Here is a 17,315-nt window from a genome sequence, read left to right on the forward strand (position 1 = left end):
AGCTCTTGAGGTCTGTGATTCATTTTGAGTTAATTTTTATAACGGGGTGAGGTATGGTTTGAGGTTTATATTTTTGCTCATGGCTCTTCAAATGTTTCAGTGCTATTGGCTGAAAAGATTATTCTTTTCCCTTTAAATTACCTTGGCACTGTTGTTGAAAATCAATTGATCATATACCTATAGGTTTATTTCTGGAGTGTCTATTTTCTTCCATCGATCTATTTATCTATTTTTTTATGCCACCAACTTGATTACCTAAGTACTGTAGCTTCATGGAATGAGTTGGGAAATATTCCTTCTTTAATTCTCTGGAAGAGTTTGTGTACAAAACAATAGGTGTTATTTCTTTTTGAGTGCTTAAACGATTTCACTAATGAAGCCACCTGTGCTTGGAGTTTTCTTTCTGGGAATATTTTTAACTGAAAATTCAATTTCTATAATAGATATAGAACTATTTAGAATTTAATTTAATCTATTTTACTGTGTACTTTGGGTTTAATTTGCTCTTCTTTTTCTAGTTCCTTAAGGTGAAAGCTAAGAATTTGGAATGTTTTGCAATATTGGTATTAGTGCTATAAATTTACTTCTAAGTACTGGTTTAGCTGCATCCCATAAATTTTGATATTTGGTGTTTTCATTTTTATTCAGTCCAAAATACTTTCTAATTTCCCTTTTGATTTGTTCACCTTGCTCTGTAGGCCATTTAGAAGTATTATTTTATTTCCTAATATTTAAGAATTTTCTGGATATCTTTCTGTTGTTGAATTCCTAACTGTTCTATTGGCTGGCAAGTTCTGTAAGTGTAAACTAGGTAAAGTTGGTTGATAGTGTTGTTCAGGTCTTCTATATCCTTACTGATTTTTTTGTCTACTTGTTCTATCATTAATTGAGAGAGAGATTTTGAAAACTCTGATTATAATTCTTCTTGAAATTTCATAGTTTTTCTTTCTTGTATTTAGAAGCTCTATTAGGTGTGTAAATGTTTAGGGTCATTATATCCTCCTAACGAACTGACCCCTAATCATTTTACAAGAATCCCTTTATCTCTAGTAATATTCTTTGCTCTGAAATCTACTTTGTCTGATAGCTACTGCAGCTTTCTTTTTATCAGTGGTACTATGGGTAATATATTTTCCCATATTTTCGCTTTTAAAGTATATTGTCTTCATTTTTAAGTGAATTTCTTGTAGACTGCATGCAGTTGAGTCTTGCTTTCTATCCAGTATGACAATTCCTCATGTTTATTTTGGATGCTTAGACCACTTACACTAATGTAATTTTTTATGTGGTTGAGTTTAAATGCATACATCTGCTCTTTGTTTTCTATTTGAACCATCTTTTCATTGTTCCCTTTTCCTGATTTAATTTTGAGAAATTTTGATGATTTTTATTTAAAATTCTTTATTAGCTTATTACTCTTGATTTTTTGTTTTAATTACATTTTACTGATTGCTTTAGAATTTATAACAACTCCATATAACGTATCACAGTCTTATTTCAAGTAATAGTATCACACTTCACATACGGTATAAGAATCTTACAATAGTATACTTACTTTCTCCCTCTTAGTCTTTGTGCTATTATCATACACATTACTTCTGCATATGTCATAAACCTAAAAATAATTATTTTTGCCTTGAATAGTCAATAATATTTTAAAGATATTCTAAAAATAAGAAAGTATTTTATATTTACTCACATATTTACCATTTTCAGTACACTTGATTCCTTTGTGTAGATTCAAATTTCCATTTGGTAACATTACCTTCTGCCTGAAGGACTTTTAAAATGTGTCTTGTAGGATATTTCTATTTGTAAGCTGGTGAAATTTCCTTCCGCTTTTGTATTTCTGAAAAATGTTTATTTTGCTAGGTATAGAATTTTTAAACTATCGTTTTTTGTTGTTCAGTAACTTAAAGATGTTGATCCATTGTCTTTTGGCTTGCATTGTTTTCAAAAAGAAGTCATATGTAATTGTTATATATGTTCCTCTATATGTGATGTGTCATTTTTCTTGGCTAATTTTAAGATTTTCTTTTTATTACTGGTTGTAAGAAATTAGATTACCATATGCCTTAGTGTAGTTTTGTTAATGTTTCTTGAGTTCAGAGTTTTTAAAATTCTTATACCTGTGGATTTATAGTTTTTGTCACATCTGGAAAATTTTCAGCTGTTATTTCTTCAGAATTTTTGTGTTCACTCTCATACTTTGTAGAATTCAATTACACACACACACACACACACACTTATTTTAAATATAATTTATTGTCAAATTGACTAATATACAGTGTGTAAAGTGTGCTTTTGGTTTTTGGGGGTAGATTCCCTCAATTACATATATATTAAGCAGGTTGAAGATGTCCTGCAGTTCATGGATTCTGTTCACATTTTTTCATTTTTTTTTCACTCTCTATTTCATTTTGGTTTGTTTTTTTGTTAAGTCTTCAAGTCCACTTGTCTTTGTCATGCGGTGCCTAATTTGTTTTTTAATTCCACCTGGTGTATTTTTCATCTCAGACATTGTATTTTTTATCTCTAGAAGTTCAATTTGAGTCTTTGTTGTATATTCAGAATCTCTACTTAATAAGTTTAGTCCTTTAGTTCTATGAATAAATAGAATATAAATATAATAACTGTTGCAATATCCTTGTGTACTCATTTTATCATCTTTGCCAACTGGCTCAGTTTCAAATGATCAAATGATCAATTTTTCTCCTCATTATGGGTTGTATTTTCCTTCTTCTGTATATGCCTAGTAATTTTTTTATTGGATGGCAGAATTTTACCTTGGTGAGTTCTGAATATTTCTGATTTCCTACAAATATTTTTGGACTTATTTTCTGGTATACAGTTAAGATACTTGGAAATAGTTTGATCTTTTCAGTGCTTGCTTTTAAGCGCTCTCAGTTGGAACTAGTACAGCCTTTAGGATTAATTTTCTTCCCTACTGAGGTATTACTGTTTTGAGTACTTTGACAAATTTCCCTTGTGTTACGAAGTTTTATACTTTTGATGATGGAAAAATGAACCATTTCTGGCCTTATGTGAGCACTGGGGATTGTTCTGTCTGCTGTTTCTAGATGTATCTTCCCCAACCTTGGTTAGCTTCCTCACATACATGAACTGATCAGTATTGGCTAAATTCTTGTGAGAATCTGCAAATTTCTGTAAGTCTATGTGTAGGTCTCTCTCCTTTGCTACTCTGCTCTATGAACTATAGTCACCTGTCCTTCCTAGACTCCCAGCTGCATCTTCTTAACTCACTGAGACCATTAAACTCTGCCTTTGTGCACTGTGGTGGGTAATTTCTTTCTCCATGCAATAAGCTGGGACAACTGCATGGATGGCCTCATTTTTATTCCCATCAGGAATCACTGTTCTTCATTGCTTGATGCCCAGTGTCTGAAAACTGTTGTTTTCTAATATTTTTGTCTATTTTTTCCCCCTAGTTGTTTAAGTCACAAGGTTAAAGAAGTCTCTATTAGTCCATCTTGGTCAGGAGCAGAATTCTCCATATATATGTAAAAAAATTACATAATATATATTGAGCTGAAGTATATTAAGAGTGCTTCACATAGAGAAAATATTAAATAATAGATGGGTACTATTGCTATTTCTCTGCCTTCATCCTGTTAACCAAAGAAGCTTTATTATATATGCCACCTTCTATATGACATCTTTACAGACTAGTACCACCCAGATGATTTATTACTTGTATTTTTAATTTTTTAATGTCTATTTTTTATTTATTTATTTATTTATTTATTTATTTATTTATTTATTTATTTATTTCTGAATTCCTTTAAATTTATTTTTGAGAGAGAGAGAGAGAGAGAGAGAGAGGGAGCGCCAGAGCAGGAGAGAGGCAGAGAGAGAGAGGGAGACACAGAATCCTAAGCAGCCTCTAGGCTCTGAGCTGTTAGTACAGAGCCCATCATGGGCTCCAACTCACAAACTTGAGATCATGACCTGAGCTAAAGTTGGATGCTTAACTGACTGAGCCACCCAGGTGCCCCAATGTTTATTTTTGAGAGAGAGAGAGAGCGAGCATGAGCAGGGGAGGGACAGAGAGAGAAGGAATCTGAATTGAAGCAGACTCCAGGCTCCAAGCTGTCAGCACAGAGCTTGATGCGGGGCTAGAACCCACAAACTAGGAGATCATGACCTAAGCCAAAGTCGGATACTTAACCGACTGAGCCACCCAGGCACTTCTACTTTTAATTTTTTTATACCCACATCACTTTTTTTACATTTATTATGACACAACTCGATGTTATATATTTTGGTTTACTTGTATTTTCTTGTGGTAGATTGTAAGTTCTCAGACAAAAAATATCTATCTTGTTTATATATCCTTAGTTTCTAGTGGATAGTAAATGCTTAGATATTTGTTGCCTAAATGAATAATCAGGAATGTCTTATACCTTTTGTGAAATATTCAAGAGTAGAATTTTTGATTGGGAAGGAAAGGGAGGTGGTTTAGAAGTATGAGAACATTTGAGCAGAATGAAAGCAGAGAAGGGTAAGATTTTGGAGATCCAGAGAGCAGCATTAGAGCAAAAGGTGATTTGTTGAAGTTGGTAGTATATAATGATAATGCCAAGGCTACTACTACTGCCACTTCTGGTAGTAGTAGTAGTAGTAAATTTCCTATGAATGTGATAGAGATAGAGGAGTATAGAATGGAGAATGGGAGACACATATGTAGTGTCAGTGAAACCATTTTATGATTACATTGCTGTAATTCAGATGATAACATTGGTAACATAAATATATATTGTGCGAACCAGTGTAACTTGAACTGAGGCTTTTCAACAAACTGATGATAACACAACACACTTTTGGGAGTAGGTAAAACTTGGAGGGAAATGGTAGGAATGGGTTAACTGAGAAGAAGCATATAGGGATTCTAGATAGTGGAGAATAGCATAAACACAAATAGTATAAGCCATAAATAAGTGTAATATAGTTGAAAGAATAAATGGACCTTGGAGTTGGGTTCACAGGGCTTTACTCTCATCACCACTTGGTGTGACTCTGGACAAATACCTTCGCCTGTTTGAAATGCAATCCCCTCATCTATAAAATGGGTGTGGTTGTTGGGAAGATTATATGATGCATAGAGAACATTTATTTTATATCTGGCAGATAGTGGGTCCAATAACAATTAGTTTCTTCTTTTTAGACATTCTATATCTTCTGATGAGGAAAGAAAAATGCTTCAAGAAGGACTTTGTGACCCCTCATCACTTTGTATAAGAGCCCAGGTATAATATATATAATTTATGAGTATAACTAATGTTCCCATTTATTTCCTATTTCCGTGGCAAATGAAGATTGCATTGCATTTTTGTGGTCCAATATCAAGGCTTAGGTAACTTGAACACTCAGTTTCTTTACACCTTGTACTTTTAACTTGTATTTAAAATTATTGGGATTATTGGCTAAACTTTACATACAAATTAAACCACTTTACTACCACAATTCAATATTTTTCAAAAATGCTTCTATTTATAAGGGACACATGTATTGAATAAAGGATTGGAAAAATGAGTATCAGAAACCCTAAAATTTCCCAAATCTTAAACCCATTTGCATTTATTTATTTATGTATGTATGTATGTATTTATTTATTTTTGAGGTATAACTGATGTATAGCATTATATAAGTTTCAGGTGTAAGTGTTTTATTTTATGAATACAATCAGTTTTGATTTCAATTTTCCATTGTGGAAGTGATATAAGGCACAGAGTAAAATTTAGAAACCTGTGACTTTAAAAAATAATCATACTTTAAATCTCCAATCACCTTATAAAAGACCACTGTTAGTGTGTACTTACAAAATATTTTGGATACATGGGGATTTAAAAGTAATTTAGCATAATCAATCTAGAAAACAGAGAAATCTTTTAATTTCTTCACTGAAGGAAAAATTCAGGACTCTTCCAGTTAACTAACTCTAAATTCTAAAGAATTTGTACAGTTAATAGAATAAAAAATGATAAACCGTAATAGTTTGGAAGCTAGTTTTTAGCACTGTTTTTGGCTCTTGAATACTTTAACATAGACAACTTGTATGTGTAGTACTTAATGCTCCTGATCCTGCCAAATGAAGAACCACCTCTTGTCAACTGCTGGGTGGTGAGTTAATGGGGATCTAGTGTGGGGTGGCACCTGGCTTCATCTTCTCCATCCATTATAGATTGTTCTTTGCATTTATAAACCTTCCACTGGCCTTGATGATAGTTTGCTTGGTTTAGTTAACTTATTTTTAGTTTAACACATGTTGCCTCTAGAATGCTTGTAAACCTGTTGAGAGGCTAAGTTTTGATGAATCCCACAAAACTCCTCTATAAGGCATGAACTGAAACTGAGGAGTTGACAACATTAATAATTCAGTATTTGGCAGTGTTGTGGGTATTAATGCATTTATAGTTCACCTTGACAAAGCCTGGCCTGATCAGATTCAAAAATGAGTTTAGTCATCTCATTTTAGTTTCTGATGAGTATTTTTTGTTTTTTTCCAACCTGTACATATGTTAGAGAAAATATTAATCTCCCCTTAGAAACACAAGGTTCATAGCCTACATGACTATGTGTTGTGGAATAAAAAATGTGTTATAATAAATTGCCATTTTGATCTAATGAAAATAATGTTAGGAATTTTTACGTTACATTATTGCTGATTTGGGATATTTTAAATTGCCCATTTATTCAAAATTTCAAGGTGAAGTACCTGTTTTGGTATTTCAAATAAACATTTAACTCCTAACTTTATTTATTTATTTATTTATTTATTTATTTATTTATTTATTTTAATGTTTATTTATTTTGAGAGAGAGAACATGAGCAGGGGAGGGGCAGAAAGAGAGAGGGAGAGGGGGAATCCCAAGCAGGCTCTGCACCATCAGTGCAGAGCCTGATAAGGGGCTCTATCCCATGAACCGTGAGATCATGACCTGAGCCAAAACCAACTTGATCCACCCAGGCGCCGCACTCCTAACTTTAAATAACCAGTAAATTTATATACTCTATGCAGGCAAACTAGATAAAGCATTTATCAGAAAAATTAAAACATGCTAATAATACTAAGTACATGAAATAGCTAAATGTATTCAGTATTTAGGACTTAAAGTTATTTCACAAAAATTACTTTCATGGAGAAAAATGTATCTTTTTGTATTAAAATACCATAGGAATGACACAATTTCTATTAAATTATTAATAACTCCAGGATACACCTCATAATTTGTGTGGCCTAGAAATAATATGGCAATGGCTAGAGTGGAAAAATCCTGCTCCTTAAAATTTGGTGGCTTGTTGAACTGCCTGAAGAATCCATGTCCTTCTGCCACATACCAAATACGTCTTATGAGTGCAAAGGAATTAGTTTTAGATCTCTAACTTAGGCTCTTTGGGGCTGATATAACCACTTTGTTATTATATTTCCTCTTTTTTAAAAATATTTTTTAATGTTTTATTTTATATTTGAGAGACAAAGAGAGAGAGAGAGAGAGAGAGAGAGAGAGCATGAGCAGGGGAGGGGCATAGAGAGGGAGACACAGAATCAGAAGCAGACTCCAGGCTCTGAGCTGTCAGCACAGAGCCTGATGCGGGGCTCGAACTCACGAGCAGTGAGATCATGACCTGAGCCGAAGTCCGATGCTCAACCGACTGAGCCACCCAGGTGCCCCTATATTTCCTCTTTTAAATGATATAAATGAGAAATTTAAATTTCCACATAAAGAAAACGTATATTATTTGGTCCTTGAAATATTTGTGCCCATATTTTTACCTAAGAATCATTATTATTATATTCAAGTTGAATTACAAGGATGAAATCTTATAAATTTGAAATAACCTTTTGTGGTGATAAGATGTTGTTTACATTACTCGGTGAAAGATAGTGATTTAATCAAACTAAAGGAAATAAGTCAAATGGAGACGATTTTGTTTTGACTGCTTAAAAAGCTGATTTTAACTTTTAATAAATTTCAGTGTAATCAGAGTCTTATGTATCAATATTGTATTTTCACTAACATAAATCTTCAAATGGGAAATTATGTCCACATGATAAATATGTAGGGTTAATGATGTTAATTTGCCACCTGTGTCATGGAACAACTCCTTTGATCCTTATATAAAAATTTCCATAGTTTTCTTCATAAGTCTTTAGAGTCTAAAAATAATCTGAATTAAAAAGAAAAAAATTTAACACTATAAAAAGCTCACTCTTGCCAAAAAATGAATCATGCATAAGATCTGAAAATAAGTAGAAAAAAATTAGAGGTATATTTTAGATAGCAGAATGGATCCATTCAAAGAATTTGTAGGAGTGTCTTTATTATGCTATGGTAATAATAAATGGTATTGTGCTACAAGCTTCATAATAAAAACGGAATAGATTTTCAACCATAAGCTAGTTTAGTAACTTAAGCTCAATTTCTCTCCACTTCTGTATCCCTTGCAAAGGAGAATGTACTACATCTCTGTGAACAACCTGAATTTCTCTTGCCTTGGAAAATCATAAAGTCCAACTTGGCTTTTGACACAGTCTAAGCTACTTGGATTAGGTAAAACTGATCTTAAAAGAGAAAAATTGGAGACTCAGCAAACCCCAGCAGATATTTTGACACACTCTTGGAGCTGATAAGAGTCGTCATAAATTTAAACATTACCTTTCCTAGCACAGAAACTTCACTAATAAATGGCTTTGAATATTTTATGAATGATTGAGAATCCTGTTTGCTAATAAGTCCGCTGGAAGCTGTGACTTATTTGGGATGGTTTTACTTTTGGAGGAAAGAGTGTTGAAGACAAGGTACTGATGAGGTGTCGTTATTTGGGATGGTTTTACTTTTGGAGGAAAGAGTGTTGAAGACAAGGTACTGATGAGGTGTCGTATAATTTTACAAGTTGCATAACTGCTTTTAACTATGAAACTATCTCTGATTAAAATAACAATTGAGCTTGTAATTTTTTCTGAACAGCTGCTGCTACAGGGGGTCATTACCTTGGAGAGCTCAAAAATAATCGTACTCCTGGTACATGAGTTATGTAGTCTTGTGTTTTACAGCAAAGCACAAAGTTTAAAGCCTATAGAAGAATGTTATTTGAAAGCTGTCAAACCATGTTAAAAAAGACTGCATCGTCAAAAGGCCCTGGTGGCCACGATTCTGCATGTAGCCTTGTCTTATTCATTATAAAATGCATGTTTATAAAGTTCCACAGAGCATCCAATTCCCAATTCACTTATATCAGCAAGACTTAACTTGCTCATTAATCTAAATTCTTTTGCAACTTTAATCTACATGTTTAATTAATCATAAAATGAGGCGGTAAGTAATTTCAGCAATGTGTGGCTTGTTATCAGATGCATTTAATCACTCTTCTGTGAGCTCATTTGGAAACACCTGAAGATGTCGAGTGCAGTTTGAATAAGCATAAATTATTCTTTGTCAGTGTACTTCACTCAACTAATAAGACATTAATTTAAAAGGCACTGTTTGTCATTTTTAGATCTTTACCAATATTTTTAGCTTAGCAATATAACTCTAATTGTATATATGATTCACAACTAGTGCCCGCCATAGGAAAGGGTAAGAGTTTAATTCATTTTTCTTATTTACATGTAATTATGTCATGTAATCTTAGTTTTTAATGAGGATTAACCATCTTGTAAGTATTCATACGCTTTTGGAATAAGGTACTAATGAATTACAGTTGGAAAAATTATTTGTTGGTACAAAGGCTTATGATTCCTTGTTTCTTGCGTAGGTTAGGTCTGAAAGGACTTGAGGTTTGGGAAATGGCATTCATTTGAGGATAGAGGTTATATCATGCAGATGTTAACCTTACAAAATCCAAGTAAAATAGCTACATTCAGCTATCTCAAATAATAATGTGTAGTCCTTGTTTAGGACTAGATAGCCTAAAATAATGAAAGTCCATTCCATTTTTTCCCTCAGTTTCTTAACAGTATTTCACAGTTGATGATAGCATTTTAAAAAAGGGCAAAAACCAAGAACAACTGTAATAACAAAAACCCACTCATAGCTTGAGAGCAAAAAAAAATTCATGAGAGCTGAGTGGGTTATATATCTCGATGTCAGGAGTATAGGAATAAAAATTGCATTTTATAGGATGTCATCACCTGTCCTGCTTCTGCTATGAGAGTAGTGACATACGGTAAGAATAATTATCTCAGTGGAAACAAATTTATTTACCTGCCGTGGAGCATCCCTGTTCATCTTACTCATGAACTCATCTCACTCATACACTGTCTATGGATTGTCAGTGGTAAGCCAGAGGGGATGATTCCTGAAAAGGGAATATTGGTTTGGGCTGAAATATAGCCATATTCTCCATTTTTATTTGATGTGCACATCTCCTGGGCTTCTTCCCTTTCTTTAGGGATCCTTTACACTGAGCTAACAGTTATTTATATGTCCATTTCTTGCCCTATGCCTCATGACTATGTAAAAGTTTTTTCTTTCTGTTTTCCTTTCTAAGGGAAAACAAAATCCCAGGAAAACTCGTTTGTATGGTTCAAGTAATATAGGCCATAGCAGCACATCACAATGAAATGCCATTTACCCTTCACTTAAAGCAGTATAAATTGTTTTCTTAGAACCACTGGTGAAAACCTCAAACCCCAAGGCCTTTTTTAGAAGAATTTTTGAAAAACAACATTTCATTTGAACTTATCTTTCTTGACAAGAACACTTTTTAAAATTTTTGAATAATCTTAATGGATAGACACATACAGTCTAATATGAAGGCTTAGGGGCGCCTGGGTGGCTCAGTTGGTTAAGCGGCCGACTTCGGCTCAGGTCATGATCTCGCGGTCCGTGAGTTCGAGCCCTGCGTCGGGCTCTGTGCTGACAGCTCAGAGCCTGGAGCCTGTTTCAGATTCTGTGTCTCCCTCGCTCTGACTCTCCCCTGTTCATGCTCTGTCTCTCTCTGTCTCAAAAATAAATAAACGTTAAAAAAAATTAAAAAAAAATAATATGAAGGCTTACTGTCAGTTTTTCTTAACAAGAAACCTCAAACTTCCCTAAATCCCTTTCCCCTGGCAAAAACTTGAGATAATTTTTCAAATGGATTTATTTTCTAGCTTGGTGTTTTGGATGTAAAGAAAGGACAGTGTTCCCTTTTTCTGGCCACAACTGATGTATGAGAGGCCTGCTACATTTCCTGTCAGGTCCTTTCACAGAAAGACAATGATTATTTTATAAAGTGCTATATATTAACTGTAGCTATTTGTCTATATGATGTGCTTCAAAAGGAAAATGATAAATTCAGTTCCATGCAGCTTTTATACTCTCAGGTTTTTGAATATGTGCTTATATACAACTTTACCCCAAATGCATACACACTGACACTTTTTCCCAGTTATAGACAGGGACATACCACTTTTAACCATGCTTCTTCAGTGGAGACTTCATAGTTGGCTAGAATGCATAACACCCAGAATAATGAACTACTCCAGTGGGTGCAGTGGGATGAGCAGGCCTTCTATCCCCAGCTGCACTGACAGAGATAGTTAGCAGGGCTCTGATTTTAATGCTAACTTCTGTGGCTGAAGGACAGTCTGCTGGTAATAGAAGGGATTACTGATGGTTGGAGAGGGGTGCGAAAGAATGAGTAAGGAGTGTGTGCAGTGTGGTGTCCACTAGCACATATGCTCTGGGGGGAAGTTTGGAAGTCCTGCATGGACATCAGAGTCTCTAGCTGCTGTGGGACTTCATGCTCAACAGATGAATGAGAAAGCCACCGTGTAGTTGGTTACAGGCAACATTTCTGACCTCGTACTACAAGTCTCATGTTAAAAATGGGAGAAAGGTGATATATTCAGGTATGCTTTGTGTTACTTCAGGATAAGGCCTAGTATCTTTCTCTCCCTGACCCCAACTTGCCAACAAAGAGTAAGTGAATTATTTTGTAATTTTACTGAAAACTCCATGTATTATTTCCTACAAACACTTTGAATTATGCCCATCCATTTTTTTCCTTTGAATCCACGCTTTGTGAACATTGTTTGCCTTTCTACAGCAAGCTAGTTTTTTTTTTTTAACATTATTTGAAATTGTCTTCTATTAGAGGATCATTTAGGTATCATATCAGTGTAATACATACGTTATATACATGTAATATATAATACATTTGGTGGCTTTATGAGTAGTTCTTATACTACATGTTCAAAGCTCTACCCAGATGACATTTTTATGGATCCATGTAGCCTTGCTCACATAAGAAAACAAGGTATTAGGTTGCTTATTTAGTTATTTCTAAAACAGATGGTTGTATATTTAGTTATTTCTCTAGAATTTGCATGAGAATGGGTTGACTTATAGTTATGTTAACTTTCCTAGTGCCCTCAACTTAGAAACTTTGTATATATTTTTTAGGAAACATCTGAATATGCAGGAGAATATAATAATATGGTAATTTTAGAAACTATATTTTCTCTATGACCCATAATACATAGTATTGGCATAGTCATCATTCTTATTGGCATCGTATTAATGTGTTATAGCTACTAATAATCATTTGTTCATACATACTTCCAAGTACTATGTTTGAAAAATCCCAGGCTTCACTAATAGTAAATGAGGAAGTAATTTATAATTTTCACATTGAATTCTTGTTTTTAAAAATTTTTTAAATATTTATTCATCTTTGAGAGAGAGAGAGAGAGAGAGAGAGTGTGAGTGGGTGAGGGGCAGAAAGAGAGAGAGGGAGACACAGAATCTGAAGCAGGCTCCAGGCTCCGAAGCTGTCAGCACAGAGCCCTATGCGGAGCTCGAACCCATCAACTGCAAAATCATGACCTGAGCTGAAGTCGAATGCTCAACCGAGCCACCCAGGCACCCCTCTTTTTTTTTTTTTTAATTTGCTTCCCCTTTTGTAAAGCATACGAACTACTTAAAAATGGCTGATACTTAGTTGCCTGATTTTTAGTATTTATCTATATCACAAAAAGACATCTGTGAAATATTCATAGGGAAGTATTTGTAGGCAGTCTCCAACTTACTAATAGGTAAAGTTCTGAACCTTTATTGTTTGGAATTTGGAATGGATATTCTTACAGAAACCATGTCATAGGTGATGATTTGGTTCACTGGGCAACCTACTGATACCCATTTACCCCATTATGACTGAATTATAGTATTAACAGTACTATAGTAGCTAACTAGTGTCTGTTAAATGGTATTGCTATGAAATACCATTTTGAAATCATACCTTACTAACATTATTTTGATGAATTTCTGGTAGTAGGATTTGACTTTTCCTACTTTCACTCTACCAGTACATAGCAGTGAAAATAAAACACCCTTTGAAATGGAGTTTGGGGAGTGAGGCTGACTTCCTGATGTTTGTAGCTATTGAAAGAAAGTAACTGGGTATCCTGGCTGAAGTAGGAGGGAATTGGTAACCTTGGTGGCACTGGTATAGAGATGTGTGTCTGTTTACAAATGAAGGACATCCCTTTGGAGGTTTATATATTTAGAAAGTGAAGAAGGAGCATTTTCTAATTTTACATTGATGAGTCAAAGGATGGAGAAGATCAATACTTGTGCTCATTCACCATGCATGTCTCACAGTCTATTTGAAGTATTTTCACTGTGTATCTTGTACTTACTTATTTCCACCCTCACAATTTTGGCTTCCAGTTTTTAAGTGGTAGCACTAGTGAGAGTACTTCAGTTTCTAGTAGGAGAATAGTTTGGGAACATATTATTGATTAGATCTTCTGTAAGGTGAGGTGATATAAGCATATAGATAGCAGTTGAGTTTGGTTCAAAGTCAAATGTTTCTAAATACATGACAATTCGCCCAAATGAAGACCAGATCTTTCCTGTTTAACTACCTTATATTCTTCATGTGTCAGAAGAAAGTCATATGAATCTGGCAAGTGATATATATATATATTTTTGATTGCTAGAGGAGAAAGTATGAAAAAAGGAGAGTAGTAGGGAGAAAATGGGAGAACTGATATTTAAATGACTAAAGATTTACGTTGTCAGTTTAGAGATAACATTTTGATGAGTTATAGGTAAAATAGAATTTGGTTTCCCCTACACGTGGCTCAAAGTGTAGGGGAAAATTGCTTGGCAATACAAACCATGTATTTTTCTTTACCTGGGGAGTTTGGGTAAAAGAAAAAACATTTGGCAAAGTGAAAACTCAGCTGACTTCATGCCTACCAAGTGAAAAATCTGATCTTTTATCATCTAAGCACATAGTTGGGTAACTCACAAACAGAAATACCCAGGGTATAGGTTGCAGTGGCAAGAAGCCAACAGTGAAATCAAACTCATAAGCACCCTATAGAAAACCCCTCAAATTACTGCTAGTGCTGTTGCCAGCTGTACTGCCAGGGAACAAGAGCTGTACAGATTTCTGTGGAATGACTGGGTTACTTAACACAGCTTGATTGGCTCTGTTCCTACTCCTGTTCTCTTTGGTTGACAGCTGACCACCATACTGGTTTGGTCTGAAATAAGATTGAAGTGAACACAACCACTTATATGCACCTCCCTGTTGTACACCACTGTCCTGCCTGCCACCCCAAACCCCATACATACTCTTACATAACTTGCAAAAGGAGAGTTATGTATATAACAGTTTCTTTGAGTAAAGCACACTGAAAGTGGGTGACACTTTCCAGTCCTTTTATCCCACAAATCCATCAGATTTTTTGAAGGAGAGTTATTTTCTTGGTCTTTTATTTGTAAGTGCCTGAACTTATTGAATGTGAAAAGAATGACTTCTTAAATCGTTCTAATTCTGTTAACTTTTCTTCATTTTAAATCACTGCTTTCTTCATGATCCTAGAGCTAGAAGCCATCTAGTCTCCGTCTTGCCCTTGGATAAACTCTGAAAGGTAGTTGCTTCTGTCTTACAGAATTTCAAAAAAGAAGATATCAAAAGATATCCCAAAGGGCACTACATGACTTCAGTTGCTACATTCCAAATTAGAGAAAACTTTGAATGAGCAAGGTGGTTGGATCTTTCCCTGTGACATGAAACTCATGGATTCATTTGTTCTAGTTCCCATTAAGTTTAGAGGCTTTTGAACTTCTTTTAAATGATTCAGAGTAAGAAATAAATTTTTATTTAATTTTATTTTTTTAATGTTCATTTATTTTTGAGAGAGAGAGAGAGAGAGAGAGAGAGAGACAGTGAGTGAGAGGGCACGAGCCGGGGAGGAGCAGACAGAGAAAGGGGAACGGAGGATCCAAAGAGGGCTCCGTGCTGACAGCAGGGAGTCTGATGTGAGGCTTGAAATCACGAACTGTGAGATCATGACCTGAGCCAAAGTCATATGCTTAACTGACTGAGCCACCCAGGTCCCCATAAATTTTTATTTTGGCCATGTAATATAATATAACTGAAATAAAGTTTTCATGAACAATACTTACCCTTAATATGTGCAATGTGTTCTATTTTCTCTTTCTTTCTCCTTGCCCCCTCTTCTTTTGTTTCCTCTCTCTTCCCTTCCATTCTCTCTTCTTTTTAATAAGAAAATGACAGTTGGAACTCAGAAAATTGATTTTATTCATCAACCCACAGTTTGAAAAGTGTTGCATTAAATAAGCAAGCTTTTTTTTTTAAAGATTTGATCTTCATATTCTTTGATATACCATTGTTTTTAAAGAACTAAGTACCCTCCAAAGGACACTAATTTCATTAGGAAGATAAATTTTATATCTCAATAGTGGCATATGATCTATTAATAACACCATGTTTTAAGAATTAGTTGTGCCAAATTTTGTGTTAAATGCTTTCTATTTATTTGTCATGAGAATTTTCTCATTTAAGCTTCATAACTACCCTATGATATAGAAACTATTCTTATACTCATTTTTATAATTGATCAAATTGAGGATCAGAGTAGTATAATCAACTTTTCCAAGAGTAACACAATAAATGATAAATTTACAAATTGAAGATTGTTTGACTCAATGACCACGCTCTTTCTCTTAACTCTAATTAAACTTCTTAATTTTGGCTTCAAAAAATTGTAGAGTCTATATCATAAAGGAAAGAAAAACAGACTTATGATGATGAATGCCACATATTTTTAATAATGTAAATTGAAAGTTTTTGATAAAATAATTTCATTCTCTAAAGAAAAATAGAAAAAGAAAAGAAGAAAGAAAACCCTCTCTAGAGCCATGGATAGAAAAACTTGCTGCTTTATTTAGCTCTTGTATAATTAAGTCTTGTAAAATTTTTCTTTTTAAGGAAAGAAGAAATAGATATACATGGATTACATCTTATGCTACAGGCCAGGATATTTTAGTGAGTCAGAGGAACTCAAACATGAATGAAGAGTGGAATTTTCCTTTCGTTTTCTGTAATAACTATATTTGTTGAAGAGAAAAACGGAGGAAAAAATGACTATCATGCCTGGTTTTGAAGAAAACTTGTTTATATGTGTAATACATTGGAGAAATTGTTTGGGATCACTTGGACTATGCAGAAATGTGACCACTAAAATTCTTAAGTAAGGTGTGGAGCTATCGGCTCCATGAAACTAATTAGGTCAAAGAAAAGTGATTATTTGTGAAGGTAATTCACTTACCTCATTTTTCCCATCTTTTTCTGGAAAAGAGGAAATATTTTAGAAAGAAAATAATAATGGATACAGTTGGTTTTTATGACCTCTTTTATTTCTGTCCCCAACCTCTGTCACATTCTTAAGTTTAATACACAATAACTTCTCTCTTTTCCCCTTTCTGTATCTTTCCTCTCCTCTTTTATGACTTTTCTTTCCTGTCCTTCCCCCCCCCTTCCCCCCTCTATCTTCTCATCCTCTCTGCCTCTTCTTTCATTTTGCATTTTTATGTGCAATCCTTGTAATCTATATTTTAACCTTCATTCTCTTGTTAGAAAGATAATTCTTTTATCTTCTAAGTAAGGCAGAAATGGACATTGTGTTTATTAAAATGGTGATATAGAAAGATAACATCCTTTCTTAATTATTCTTTCTTTCTTTCTTTCTTTCTTTCTTTCTTTCTTTCTTTCTTAGAAAGAGAGAGAGAGCTCACGTGGGAGAGAGGGGCAGAGGGAGAGGGAGAGAGGGAATCTTAGCAGGCTCCATGCCTAACGCAGAGCCCCAGCACGGGGCTGTATCTCACGACCATGAGATCATGACTTGAACCTAAATTAAGAGTCAGTCCCTTAACTGACTGAACCACCTAGGGCCCCTATCCTTTTTGTCTTCTTGCATTCTGTTCTTTCTCCCATAAAGCAAACACATATTTTAAAAAGAAATCTATTGTCCAATTCTGGAAAATGTTGAA

At 34.3% G+C, this 17,315-nt stretch overlaps 1 protein-coding gene across 6 annotated transcripts in view; it reads left to right on the forward strand.

Annotated features, from left to right (window-relative positions):
- SOX6 (SRY-box transcription factor 6) overlaps nt 1–17,315 on the forward strand; it is a 693,831-nt gene that overhangs the window by 211,488 nt on the left and 465,028 nt on the right. For 2 of the 6 annotated variants that reach the window (XM_078433264.2, XM_078433265.2), the window contains one exon: nt 5,186–5,267. The exons of the other annotated variants lie outside the window; for them this stretch is intronic. The gene's annotated coding sequence lies outside the window, so the exon portion shown is untranslated. The remainder of the gene's footprint in view (nt 1–5,185; nt 5,268–17,315) is intronic. 6 annotated transcript variants of the gene reach the window in all.

Source organism: Panthera onca, chromosome D1, assembly GCF_046562875.1.
Source record: "Panthera onca isolate mPanOnc1 chromosome D1, mPanOnc1 haplotype 2, whole genome shotgun sequence".
NCBI classification, from domain to species: domain Eukaryota; kingdom Metazoa; phylum Chordata; class Mammalia; order Carnivora; family Felidae; genus Panthera; species Panthera onca.